The sequence below is a fragment of the Gymnoscopelus braueri genome (genome assembly GCF_963280865.1).
Source record: "Gymnoscopelus braueri genome assembly, contig: SCAFFOLD_206, whole genome shotgun sequence".
Taxonomy (NCBI): Eukaryota; Metazoa; Chordata; class Actinopteri; order Myctophiformes; family Myctophidae; genus Gymnoscopelus; species Gymnoscopelus braueri.
The window spans coordinates 1-14,138 of NW_027660382.1; positions in this window are offsets into that span (position 1 = coordinate 1).

A 14,138-nucleotide genomic window follows, 5' to 3' on the forward strand; every position below is an offset into this window, starting at 1 on the left:
AAAACTTGAAATACTATGCAGGTTCAGGGAAGTGAGTTTTATGACCCATGCCCCAGGGCCCTGCCCAGTTTAGTCCGGAGGATTGAGACGATATTTTAGGTGAATCATTCACTTTTTCATAAAAGCATGAAACTTGGTACACTTGTACAGTTAGGGGCCCTGAACAATTTCAGATATGGAAAAAAACAAAAAAACACTCCCTAGTGGCCATGGCAGCCATTTTACTTTCCGCCATAACCAAATTGTGTATTTTGCATCATATCTCCTCAACCAAACATGATAATGCTGATGTTTGTGTGAAATGTGACACTGATTGGTCTGCTGGACACACACACACACACACACACACACACACACACACACACACACACACACACACACACACACACACACACACACGCACACACGCACACACACTCTTCCATGCGGTGAAAAATGCTGTCATGATTTATGACCTTCTGCTTGACCCAGTACACACATGTGCATCTACGTAAGCATATTCATATCCGTGATACGATGACCATCAACTACTTCATCAGAGAGACTGACGTCTGTGCACAATGATACAAGATGCATGTTCTATTCCTATCCATTCTGCTCTTGTCCTTGTTCCATATTATTCTGGTCACGTCACGTGTCCACTGTATACAATGCTGTATATATTCTCTATGTGTGTATTAAACTTCAGAGCTTGTCGTGTGATACTGCCTGGTGTCATCGGGTTCTCCGCGCGTGCGACTCAACAGAAGCATTCACTCACCACCCTTAGTCAGTGGTGTGTGTTAGATAGTGATGACTTATCTAAAGAATCAACGTATTTAAACAGGAAACTTTTATTAGGTTCTCCGTGTACAACACACACACATCGGCTCTTAGTGTACACACGTGAATGTAATCAGTGACTAGCGTCACCTCCTTATGATGTCATCATTAAGCACACATCAGTACACAACATCTCCCCTTTACTAGGACATAAACTCCAATGTACCATGTACAGAACATCACTGAATTCAATTATGTTTTTTCACATATAGAACAGAATTATTCTTTTTTCAATACGTCACCCTGTCATCAAAAAAACCAAAGGTTCATCATGAGTAAAAATTCACATTTGTAAATAATAGATGCATAATGTAAACCTCATTGAACATGACTGGTAATGCATAAACATATCTGGCACATATTTCTCTCTTTCTTTTTTTCTTTTTCTTTTAAGTGCCAGACAGGCCTTTATTCACTTAATGGCAAAGTCTGTCAGTCTCTGTGGCAGTTTGGTCTGCCTGTGGGGTCTCTCATACCTAGGCATTGTGGCCTTGGGTGTGGACACCCTAGTGTGAGTCTCAGTGTTGGACTCTGTGTCAAGCGTGTCTTGTTTCTCCTCATCCTCCGTCCATGTTATTTATGTCTTGCTGGATGACTGTGGAGCGGGATCCTCTGTGTAGTACTTCTTGACGAATGTAGTGTTCCTAGAATAGGTCGCTCCACTTGGTGATTGGACAACCACATTGTTACCATCCTTGCTGATTACCTTGTGTGGTGTCTTGTTGAAGGTTGTTGTAAACTTGTCTGTTTTGTCTTGTTTTAGTAGGACATCGTCTCCCACTGACACATCCGAGTGCTTTGCATTGTTTTTGTTGTCTGTGTACAGTTTTGACTGTCCTTTTCTCTCAGCATCAGTGTCTCTGACCTCCAGGTCTCTCTGTGGTGTTGTGATGTCTGGGAGCTTTCCTCTGATCTTTCTCTTGAACAGGAGCTCTGCAGGACTTTTCCCTGTTGTGGAATGATCTATAGAACGATAGATGGTCACATACTTGCGTAGCTCCTTTTTCCAGTTCAGCCCCTCAGACTGTGCAATGCGAATCCTCTTCATTAGTTTTGCCTCTCCACCTCACCATTGGCTTGTGCCCACTTAGGTGTGGTTTTCACATGCACAATGCCGTTCTCCTGGCAGAATGCTTGGAACTGTGCAGACATGTACTGGGGTCCACAATCTGATCTAATGGAAACAGGAAGCCCATGTCTGCTGAAGATATTTTCTAAGCTGTCTATGACCTTTTCAGCAGTGGTCGACTGCAGGATTTCGTACTCGTAATAACGGCTGTAATAGTCTATTACAACTAATATTGAGTGTCCTGTCGGTAGTGGGCCTAGTAGGTCAGTGGCTAAATCCTGCCACGGCCCATCCGAAAGTGTTGTGGGTCTCAAAGGTTCAGGCACGTCAGGCCTTGACACTATTTGGCACCCGTGACATGACCTCACATACTTCTCTGCTGCTTTATCAATACCTGGCCACCACGTTTTACTCCTGAGGTGCTGCTTTGTGCCTACAATCCCCAAGTGTCCCTCATGGGCCAACTGCAGGGCCCTGTCTCTGAGTGCATGTGGCAGTACAATGCGTGTCCCCCTTAACACCAATTGTCCAATTACACACAGTTCATACACGATGCGCGCATACACCTGGCATTTGTCAAAACATCCACTCAGTATCGCACTTCTCAGGTCACTGAGTTCCTGATCTGTTGCAGAGGCTTCCTCTACCTCTCTAGTGGTCAGTGCTCGTGGAGTAGCGTGTGTGGCAACAAACCGCACGTATTCCTCCGCTCGGTGCTTGTGATTCCCCTCTGTCGTGCTCTCTCCCAGCAGTCGCGACAGGGGATCTGCAATGTTGTCCTTTCCGGGTATGTGGATTACTCAGGGATGAAAGTGGCTCAGTGTTCTTGCCGGAACTGTGAGGAGCCGCGCGGCCGGGGGAGTCCGTTCGGCCGCACAAGAGCCTTGTGGTCTGTTACTAAGTCAAACTTTTTTCCATATATGTATGGGTGCAGCCTCTCGCATGCCCAAGCTAAGGCAAGGGCCTCACGTTCAGTTTGTGAGTATCTCCGTTCACAGTCAGTCAGGCTCCTGCTCACATAACATATGGGCACCATTTCCTGCTGCTGTTGTTGTACTAGGACTGCTCCTATTCCTACTGGTCCTGCATCTGCTATGACTTTAGTAGGGGCATCTTTATGAAAGTATGCCAGAGTGCCGGCCTCAGCTAACTTTTCCTTAAGCACTCTAAATGCTTGTTTTTGCTCTGGCCCAAAAATGAAAGGTGCGTCTTTCTTAGTCAGCCTCCTCAGTGGCTCTGATATGCTAGCAAACTGTGGTATAAAACGGCTACTATACCCTGCTAGACCAAGAAAACTGCGGGTCTCAGAGGCGTTCTCAGGCTCTCGTGCCTCTGCTACTGCTCTCGCCCTTTCAGTGGTGGGGCCTATGCCCTTTTGTGAGAGTAACATGCCCATAAAAATTAACTTATCCATATTAAACTGACACTTCTCTTTGTTTAGAGTCAGCCCACAGTCCTCCAATCTCTTCAGAACTGCATGGAGTCGTTTATCATGAGTCACCTGGTCTGGGGCATGGACAATTATATCATCTGAGATATTTTCTACCCCCTCAATGCCAGCTGTAGCTGTTGCAATTTCGTGTTGATACTGTTCACTAGCTGATGAAACACCAAATATGAGTCTCTTGTACCTGTATGTACCTGTGTGTACAGCAAACGTAGTGATACATCTGGACTGGTGTGAGCTCTAGCTGGTGGTAGCCCCATTTCAAATCTAATTTACTGAAAATGACAGACCCGTTCATTCCCTGTAAGAGCTCATCCACTGTGGGGATTGGATATTTCCCCCTAATGATAGCTGCATTAGCCCTCCTCATGTCAAGACACATTCTGATGTCGTCTTCATTTGCTTTTGGTGCAACTACAACAGGGTTCACCCACGGTGTGGGTCCCTCGACCTTCTCAATAATGTCCATGTCTAGCAGCTGATTCACTTTTTTCTCTACTGCTTCTCTTAGGTGAAATGGCACCCGCCTTAGGGGTTGTGCCACTGGTGTCACACTCTCATCAATTTGTGTTCAGTTTACCAACACCTTTAAACAGTTTGGGGTATTGCCTCTGTATTTCAGATTTAGCATCTGTCACTGCTGCTATGTTTGTACCTACCCTCAGTACACCTAGCTCAATAGCAGTTTTCCTCCCAAGCAATGGCTCCCCACGTCCCTGTATTACAGTGAATTCTGCTTCAGTGTTACATTTTCCCACTTTAACTTGACATTTGAACACACCCATTACTGGTAGGGGCACCTTGGAAGAGTATGGATACAGGGGCTTGCTAACTGCCTTGGTGGAAACACATTTTACATTTTTACTTTTATGCATTTCCCAAGTGTTTTCATCTACAATGTTACTTGATGCACCTGAATCAATTAGCATAAGCAGATCTACTCCCCCAACATCAAATGTGACCCTCTCTGTATTTGAATCATCATCAACCACAAATGCATAGTTTCTGTCCCCAGTGTCCTGGTCATCAGTCTCAACACATTTCACATTCTGTCTGTCTTTACCTTTTGATTTGCACATTTTCGCATAGTGGTCTTTTCCATTGCACTTTCTGCATGTCTGTCCCTTTGCTGGGCATGCAGAGTCCTTGGCTAGATGATCTCCGTGTCCACATCTGTAGCACACTTTGTTATCTTTGTTATATTTCTCTTTTCCCTCTCCGCGATCTCCACGAGGCGTTGGTTTCCACTTCTGTGATTTCCCCTCCTTCTTGAAGACGCAGTTTACCGTCTCTCTCCCCTTCTTCATCGCCGCCATCTGCGTCTCCACCCTTTCACACTGCGCCGCTATCTCCAGAGCGCGTGGTAGCGTCAGTTGTGGATCCTCCAGCAGCTTTCTCCTTACATAATCCGACGTGCATCTGCTCAACACTGCATCTCGTATTTGATTGCCAATGTCCGCATCAAACGCACAGTCTCTAGCAGCCTGACAAAGTCTTGTCACAAACTGCTGCACAGTTTCTCCAGGTTTCTGTACCACTTGGTAGAAAGCTTGGCGTGCAAACGCAGTGTTTACCTGCGGTACAAAGTAGTCATTTAGCGCCTTAACAGCTTCAGCATAGTCCGCCGGTCCTCCCGTGTCGGTCAGCGTAGAGAAGACATCTTGTACGTCCGTACCTGCATGATGTAGGAGCAGAGCTCTCCTTCTCTGTTTCACCGAGGCCTCCACATCGTCAGATAGAATCAAACCTTTCCCGTCCGCGTAAAGCTCAAAGCCGTCAGCCACCTGGTCCACCTTGGCCCCAGCGTAGCCGGCTCATTGTAGCACTCGAATTTCGGCAAATGGTCCATCTTGTCTCAACAACGTGATCAAACTTTTCAGAATTAGCTTCAAACTTGTATCCTCGTCGCCATTGTTAGATAGTGATGACTTATCTAAAGAATCAACTCCGTATTTAAACAGGAAACTTTTATTAGGTTCTCCGTGTACAACACACACACATCGGCTCTTAGTGTACACACGTGAATGTAATCAGTGACTAGCGTCACCTCCTTATGATGTCATCATTAGCTATTAATTAATGGATTCTTTTAATGAATATTAATGAATATTTTCTGTTATTTGTTTGTTGGTTTTTGACAGTTTGTATAAGTTTATAAAATGAACATTCACTCATCTTCATAATGGCTTTGATTGATTGATTGATTGATTGATTGAATACTTTATTAGCAGTTTGCAAAAGAAAAGCACATAAAGTACAGTTCAAAACAAAGTCTGATAAGAGGATTTTAAACCCAAGAAAGCCGATGGCTTGTTTGTGCTGTTTTACCTTTTTTTGCCTAATAAAATATTCAGTCAATCAATCGACCAATCAATCCATTGGGGTCCTTTAGTTTGTACTCAATTGATAGAGACATTTAATGACAGACAAATATACAATACTAAAAACATCATATAAACATTTAGAAAACAAAAACAAATGATTACAGAAAATGTACACTCTCAGAGTTACATTAACACAGGGGGGTTTACAGTGTAGATTGGGGGTCCAGAGGGTTTACAGTGTAGATTGGGGGTCCAGAGGTTTTACAGTGTAGATTGGGGGTCCAGAGGGTTTACAGTGTAGATTGGGGGTCCAGAGGGTTTACAGTGTAGATTGGGGGTCCAGAGGTTTTACAGTGTAGATTGGGGGTCCAGAGGGTTTACAGTGTAGATTGGGGGTCCAGAGGTTTTACAGTGTAGATTGGGGGTCCAGAGGTTTTACTGTGTAGATTGGGGGTCCAGAGGTTTTACAGTGTAGATTGGGGGTCCAGAGGTTTTACAGTGTAGATTGGGGGTCCAGAGGGTTTACAGTGTCGATTGGGGGTCCAGAGGGTTTACAGTGTAGATTGGGGGTCCAGAGGTTTTACAGTGTAGATTGGGGGTCCAGAGGTTTTACTGTGTAGATTGGGGGTCCAGAGGTTTTACAGTGTAGATTGGGGGTCCAGAGGTTTTACAGTGTAGATTGGGGGTCCAGAGGGTTTACAGTGTCGATTGGGGGTCCAGAGGGTTTACAGTGTAGATTGGGGGTCCAGAGGGTTTACAGTGTAGATTGGGGGTCCAGAGGGTTTACAGTGTAGATTGGGGGTCCAGAGGTTTTACTGTGTAGATTGGGGGTCCAGAGGTTTTACAGTGTAGATTGGGGGTCCAGAGGTTTTACAGTGTAGATTGGGGGTCCAGAGAACTAATGTGGGGGTCCTTGAAATAGCCTACAAATAATACAACTCCTTGTATGCTGCAGTTGCTTAATACATCCAGCAGGTGTCATCAGAAAACCATTTCATAGACTGATAGACTTTTAGACAACTTGTAACCGTTTGACTTTGATGTAATGTTTGACAGTTAAGACAGCTAGGACCTAAGGACAGTTAGGACAGTTAGGACAGTTAGGACAGTTAGGACAGTTAGGACAGAAGGACAGAAGGACAGTTAGGACAGATAGGACAGTTAGGACAGTTAGGACAGTTAGGACAGAAGGACAGTTAGGACAGATAGGACACAATGTCTCACGATTTGAGTCCAGTTTGGACAAAACCGCTTTTTAAAAGCCAATCTTACAAAGGATTAGACAGAACAAAAAGCAAACTTTTGATCCTGTGGTGAGATAATAATTTAAAAAAAACTTAAAACTATATAACCAGGGATTGGATACCCAAAAAAGCAAACCTTTAACTCAATAAACAGAATAAATCAACTGTGTATTGAAAATGTCCCAGCCCACACCCATACGTCTTGATCACATGACTATAGAGATAATGTGTACCCATTTGCGTGATGTTTGGACAACATTTGTAGGAGTAATATAAATAAAAAGTGTTAAGAAAAAAGCGTGGCATTTGTTCCTCAACGTAGTGCGAATGTGCGTACAAAGTTTCACCGCAATCGGACGCTGCGTTCATGATTTGAGGCATTTTGTTCGAAACGGGCCACTCCTGCAAACTTTAGATGTCGATTTTAGACAATCAGGAAGGAATATGTAAAATCAAACAGATCCGTCTTGATCACATGACTATAGAGATCATGTACCTTTTTGTGTGAAATTTGGATAAAATCTGAAGGAGTAATAAAAAAAAAAGTGTTTACATAAGTCGGCCTCCTGGTGGCGCTATAAATGGCAGATGTGAAAAATGCACTGCAAAGGTTTTTCCTTGGCCTCTAGGGAGTGCACATACAAAGTTTTACACAGATCGGTGCAGTTATAGGTAAAAACACGAATCGGCCTGTTATAGCGCCACCATGAGGCTGATTTGAAAAAAATTCAAGTGTCATTTCTTCCTCGGCCTAGTGGGAATGTGCGTACAAAATGTCACGGAAATTGCATGCTGTTTTCATGATTTGAAGCATTTTGTTCAAAACAAAGCACTATAGCAAACTTTGGAAGCCAATCTTAGCCAATTAGGAAGGAATATGAAAAATCTGAAAGACCCGTTTTGTTTAATGACTATAGAGATACTGTGTACCGATTTGCGTGATGTTTGGACAAAATCTGTAGGAGTACTGTCAAAAAACGTGTTTTGCACAAAGCGGCCTCCTGGTGGCGCTATAACAGGCCCATGTGGAAAATTTGGGGCAGAGATTCTGCTCTGGCATCCAGGGAGTGTGTGCACAGTTTCACTGCCATCAAGCCAACGGTGCCGGAGATTAGCTGTTCACAGACGGAACCACACACGGACAGACAGACAGACAGGGTGCAAAACATAGTCTCGGACTCGGCCATGACAATCACCCACGGCCTTTACTGTGGTGTGATATGAGGCAACCAGGCTACCGTAGTTTGAGATGGTGTTTGAGAAGGAATCCACTCCAATCTTCCAAGTCTCCGTCAACCGGTTTGTTTACAAATGGGCTTTGATCCTGATCCTCTGCAGTGATCCTCTGCCTGGTTTTCTGATCCTCTGCACAGCGAACCTCCGAACACATTTTCAGACATCCTTTTCTTGAGCTAATATAAGTTCAAATATAAGGTTTCCGGTTGCCTTCAAAATAAGATTATCGTATTTAATGATTTTTAAAAGACATACATTTATTGGAAAAAAATACATTTATGATGTATGTATTTCACTTCTAAGTGCCAGGTTGTTCCAGATTTAAATTGGCTATTGATCCCCATAAATGTGCAGTTTCTGATCCTGTTTTGCACTTTAACTATACTGTGTTCATTTGTGTGTGTTATGTGTATTGTTTTTATTGTTTTTATTATTATAACATTATTGTCTCCGCCAGGCCGAAAGGCATGGCGAGAGAGTATGTTTTGCCCCCTGTCAGTCCGTCCGTGTGTCCGTCCGTCCGTGTGTCCGTCCGTCCGTGTGTCCGTGTGTCCGTCATTCTGTCATTTTGTGTACAGCTAATCTCCGGCACCGTTGGCTTGATCGCAGCGAAACTGTGCACACACACTCCCTGGATGCCAGAGCAGAACCTCTGCCCCATTTTTCAAATTAGCCTTTTATAGCGCCACCAGGAGGCCGCTTTTTGCAAAACACATTTCTTGACAGTACTCCTACAGATTTTATCCAAACATCACGCAAATCAGTACACAGTATCTCTATAGTCATGTGATCAACACGGATCTGTCCAATTTTCCATATTTCATCCTGATTGGCTAAGGTTGGCTTCCAAAATTTGCAGGATTGCTCCGTTTTCAACAAAATGCCTCAAATCATGAACACAGCTTGCGATTTCCGTGAGATTTCACACGCACATTCCCGCTAGGCCGAGGAAGAAATGTCACTTGAAAATGTTCAAATCAGCCTCATGGTGGCACTATAAATGGACGTTTTGTGTTTTTAACTATAACTGCACCGATCTGCATGAAACTTTGCACGCACACTCCCTAGAGGCCAAGTAAAAACAACTGACCTGCATTTTTCACATTTGCCTTTCATAGCGCCACCAGGAGGCCGACTTATGTAAAACATTTTTTTTGATATTAAGCCTTCAGAATTTATCCAAATTTCACGCACATCGGTGCACTTGATCTCTATAATCATGTGATCACGATGAATCTTTTAAAATTTTCATATTCCATCCTGATTGGCTAACATTGACATCTAAAGTTTGCAGGAGTGGCCCGTTTTGAACAAAATGCCACAAATCATGAATGCAGCGTCCGATTGTGGTGACACTTTGCACACACATTCGCACTACATTGAAGAACAAATGCCACCCTTTTAACATTGCCCTATTATAGCGCCACCAGGAGGCCAATTTTGCAACACTTTTCTTTTTTATATTACTCCTACAAATTCAAACATCATGCAAATCGGTACACATATAGTCAAGTGATCAAGATGGTTCCGTCCAATTTTTCATATTCCATCCTGATTGGCTAATTCCCAACATTGCTGCCCCACAATAACCTACCTGACCTGGCGGAGACCTGTGCTCCGAGGAGCACTTTTTCTAGTTATTATTATTATTATTATTATTATTATTACACTTATTATTATTATTATTATTATATTGTTTATTTGCAGAGGCAAATAATAATAATAATAAACATGTATTATTTAACTCTATGTTACTGTATAACTGATCAAATATAATAAACAAAGACCGTATTGTCTCAGCACTGTATTTATTCGGCCATCTTGGATCTCGTACATTCACATACTGTACTCAAGTCTCACGAGACTTTGTACCTCTGTTCCAGTCTGTGTTCATCTCACATAGGATGTTAGAGAGCAGAGAAAGAGGCAGTTAAACAGTTAAACGTCCTCTCCACCAACACTGGCACCGTGCCAAGGCACCATGCCAATGGAAACTGGCACCATGCCAATGAAACCTAAAGAGGAAACTCTGCTACGTCTGTCAGGGAAACACTTCTGAACTCTAATCTTTACACACCAGGCTATAAGACACTAGAACCTCATTTATGCTCCGCTGCACGACAGTGTCGCACGCTGAGAATATCAGACCTACAAGCTCACAATGTGTTGCATGGTGTTGTGAGATTAGCTCTGTTAGTCAGGGTGTAACACTGAGAATATCAGATCTACAAGCTCACAATGTGTTGCATGGTGTTGTGAGATTAGTTCTGCTAGTCAGGGTGTAACACTGAGAATATCAGACCTACAAGCTCACAATGTGTTGCATGGTGTTGTGAGATTAGTTCTGCTAGTCAGGGTGTAACACTGTGATGAAGTTGTGTATGAATAGAGCTCAACCCTTCTTTTGGTCTAACAACGTGTCACTGTGACCAGTTTCAGCTTATTTTCAACACGTGATCCATTATGAGGAAGAGGAAAACAGACTGTCTGTGTGTGTGTGTGTGTGTGTGTGTGTGTGTGTGTGTGTGTGTGTGTGTGTGTGTGTGTGTGTGTGTGTGTGTGTGTGTGTGTGTGCGCGTGCGTGCGTGTGTGTGTGTGTGTCTCCATCATATGAGGAAGAGGAAAACAGACTTGGTCTGTAGAAGGCAAGCAGTATGTAGGTTAGTGGGTGTGTGTTAAGTAATGGTGTTGCATGATCCACTTTTAGAAAAGTCTTGAAAATGTCCATATAAATGACCCCTCAATGATAATGATGATGACAACAATGGGAGGAAACTGGGAAAAGGATAATTTGATTCTGTAAATTAAAGGAGAAAAAGATATCAGATTAAATGATGGATCACAAACTTCATTGACAGCAATGTCTTTATTCAAAAATATCTGCACATGATATGAAAATAAACTGTTGTAGGCCTATGTACAGTAAATCACATTCCATTGTATTAAAAGTATTATCAACTCTATAATTAAACTACTTTATGCAATAATAATGAATTGCATTTTTATAGCGCTTTTCTAAGTGCTCAAAGCGCTTTACAATGGTTCATTCATTCATACAGGTGGGGGACAATAAGCACATTTTACAGGATCAAAGCAACCGCTTTGAGAAACTCTGAACTACATTACCCACAATGCTAGAGTGGTTGGTGAAGCTTGTGTTGCCATGAAAACGTTAATGCCCCTGGGAATGTCACATGACTTTCTGCTTCACTAGATCCCATAGCCCAAAGGTGAAAATCACTGCTAGTCAACTACAATATTTTACAACATTATTAAACATAATATAAACACTACAGTATATAAAATATAAAACACCATTTACTGGTTCCACCGATCCAGAACCCATTCATTTTTTCCCATTATTAAATAAAATGTAATTAATATTAATAAAATATATTATTTTAAGCCTAGAATCAAGCCAACCAGGCGAATCATGACCATAAAACATTTAATTCTGTGAGAAAAAAAAAAGTTTATATATAATTATATGATTATAAATAATATTTAATAAATACCCTTTGTTTTGTGGTTTTACATTATTTATTTTCACAGAATCTAATGTTTTATGATCATGATTCACCAGGAACCAGGATGTCTTGATTCTAGGCTTAAAATAATTGATAAAAATACTTTTGGAAATCTCAGTGGGAAAAATGAATGGGGTTTGGCTCGGTGGAACCAGAAAATGGCCGCCACTGCTATGCCCTATAATAGTAACAATACTGTATAAACACTGATAATATAAACACAATAATCATTAAAGTTAAGAAGAAGCAATTTATAATCATTTGGTTTTAAGCAGGGGTGAAAGTGTACCGGTACGGTCCGGTACGGTCGTACGGTCCGGTACGGTCCGGTACAGACCGGAACGGTCCGGTACGGTCCGGTACGGTCTGGTACAGACCGGTACAGCGTTCCAAAACGTTCCGTGCCGTCACACCGTACCGGTAAGAAGAGGAGGATGTATTGCTGTCTAAAGCTCATATTCTAACCTGTCTGCCATGAACGCATGTCCAACTAGAAAACACATGAACTAACAACAGAAGCTTCTAAATGGTTCCAGTGTGTTTGTGTCTCAACGTCATCCATGTTGTTTATGGTGTTTATTTACTATTACTATTATTTACTATATACTATTATTTACTAATTAATGTGTTTTAAATTAATCTAACATGGTTAAAATGGAGTTTGAAGTTAAAATGGGTTTGTATAGGAAGGGGGCGTGTCTGATAAAATTAATATCAAATATCTAAATATATAGGAAGGGGGCGTGTCTGATAAAATTAATATCAAATATCTAAATACTGAATCAAGCAACTTAAAAACGGTCTGAGGTGAAACACTAAAGCCTGAGAAGACGTTAAAATGACCCCAAACAAAGTTTTAAAGTGAAATAACCCTTTAAAAAATAGTTTTTATATAATTTACAGATTCCTCAGTCCTAGTAGATGTGTGTCTGCATGCAGTGACCTGGTTCTTCTCTTCTTCACTCAAACATCTCCATCTGTAACACAATAAAACACATAACACAATTTAACACAATAAAACACATAAGACACGATGTGATGTATTAAAAGCATTGTGAAGAATAAATCATCATTATCTTATTTTTACTAAATTCCCTACAGCCACATTTATTGTCTTAATTAATTTAGTGCAGGAGTGCTTCAGGCACCCTGTAGTTATTCTGAGGACCCAATGTGCACTTTAGTTGAGGCTTCTGTTTGGGCACTCCCAGTAAAAGAGGACCCCAGTTGTTGTGCTTTCTATATGCAGCTAAACACAAACATATGAACTTATGAAATACCATTCATCATCACAGTGTACGTTTGTGTCTGCCAACTACATCTTTACATACAAACCCATCAAACTACCATCACGTGTCATCTTTGAGTACAAGCTCTCTGACAGGAGCTCTGTGGTGGGCATAGCTTCAACCGCTCACATAAAGTCCTCTTTTAAAAGATACAATCTGTCACATTATTCAACTTATACAACATCTGTAAATAACACTTCATGTTCCTCTAAATATGCAACACAACATCTAGGGGAGACCGGAGATGGTTGTCACACTTTTTACTCTGACTTGAATTGCTCATCAACAACACATCTGATGATGATCACTCCTACATTAGAAGTAGCCTGGTGTAGCTAGACTAAATCACTGCGTGGATATGAGTCTGTGCTTCCATGAGGACGTTTCTTTTCCCAAGGGGCGGGATCAAAACAATGGCCCTCGACGCAATTGGTTAGACCTACAACCAACTACCAATTACAGTCTCCCATATTCGAATACTGGGCCCTGATTGGTTACCCACGTGTCCTGGAGCAGGAAATGGATTCTCTATGGAGCGGTGCCAGACCCAAATCGCAGAGTGCAAATTTTTTTTGCACTCGCAGATTCGTCTGGTCCCAAAAAAAACAAAAAAACATTTGTAACTTTTTAGTTTTTTAACACACAATACGTTTTAAATAAATGACTAGAAACACCATTAACATCAACAGAATGTGACAACCAGCCCCAGAAACCTTGAGACAACCAACACTAACTGACCATGTGACAAACTTTCAATCCTAGCTGTCACATGACTCAGTGGCGCAGCCAGAACGCTAGTATAGGCTGGGCCTGAGCAGGAGCGGGTGGGCACGCATGCACGCGCGTGCATGTGTCCCCGACCCGTTATTGTGTGGATATTGGCAGTTTTTGGGCGTTTTTTTTGTTACTTTAATTCGGTTTTAGGGTTAGGGTTGGGTTAGGGTTATGTTATTTAATTCTTATTGTTGCCTGATTTTACCGATTTTTTATCCAAAAATGAATTATACATTTTTTTTTTTTTTTTGCTTAATCGATTGGGTGGGCCAGCTCTCTATATGGGTGCCCACGGCCCACCAAGGCCCACCCATGGCTGCGCCCCTGACATGACTGTAACTAGCCAATGACACATGGCATCAAAATGAAGCTATTTCAAACAAAGTTTGAAAGACAAACAAAGTTT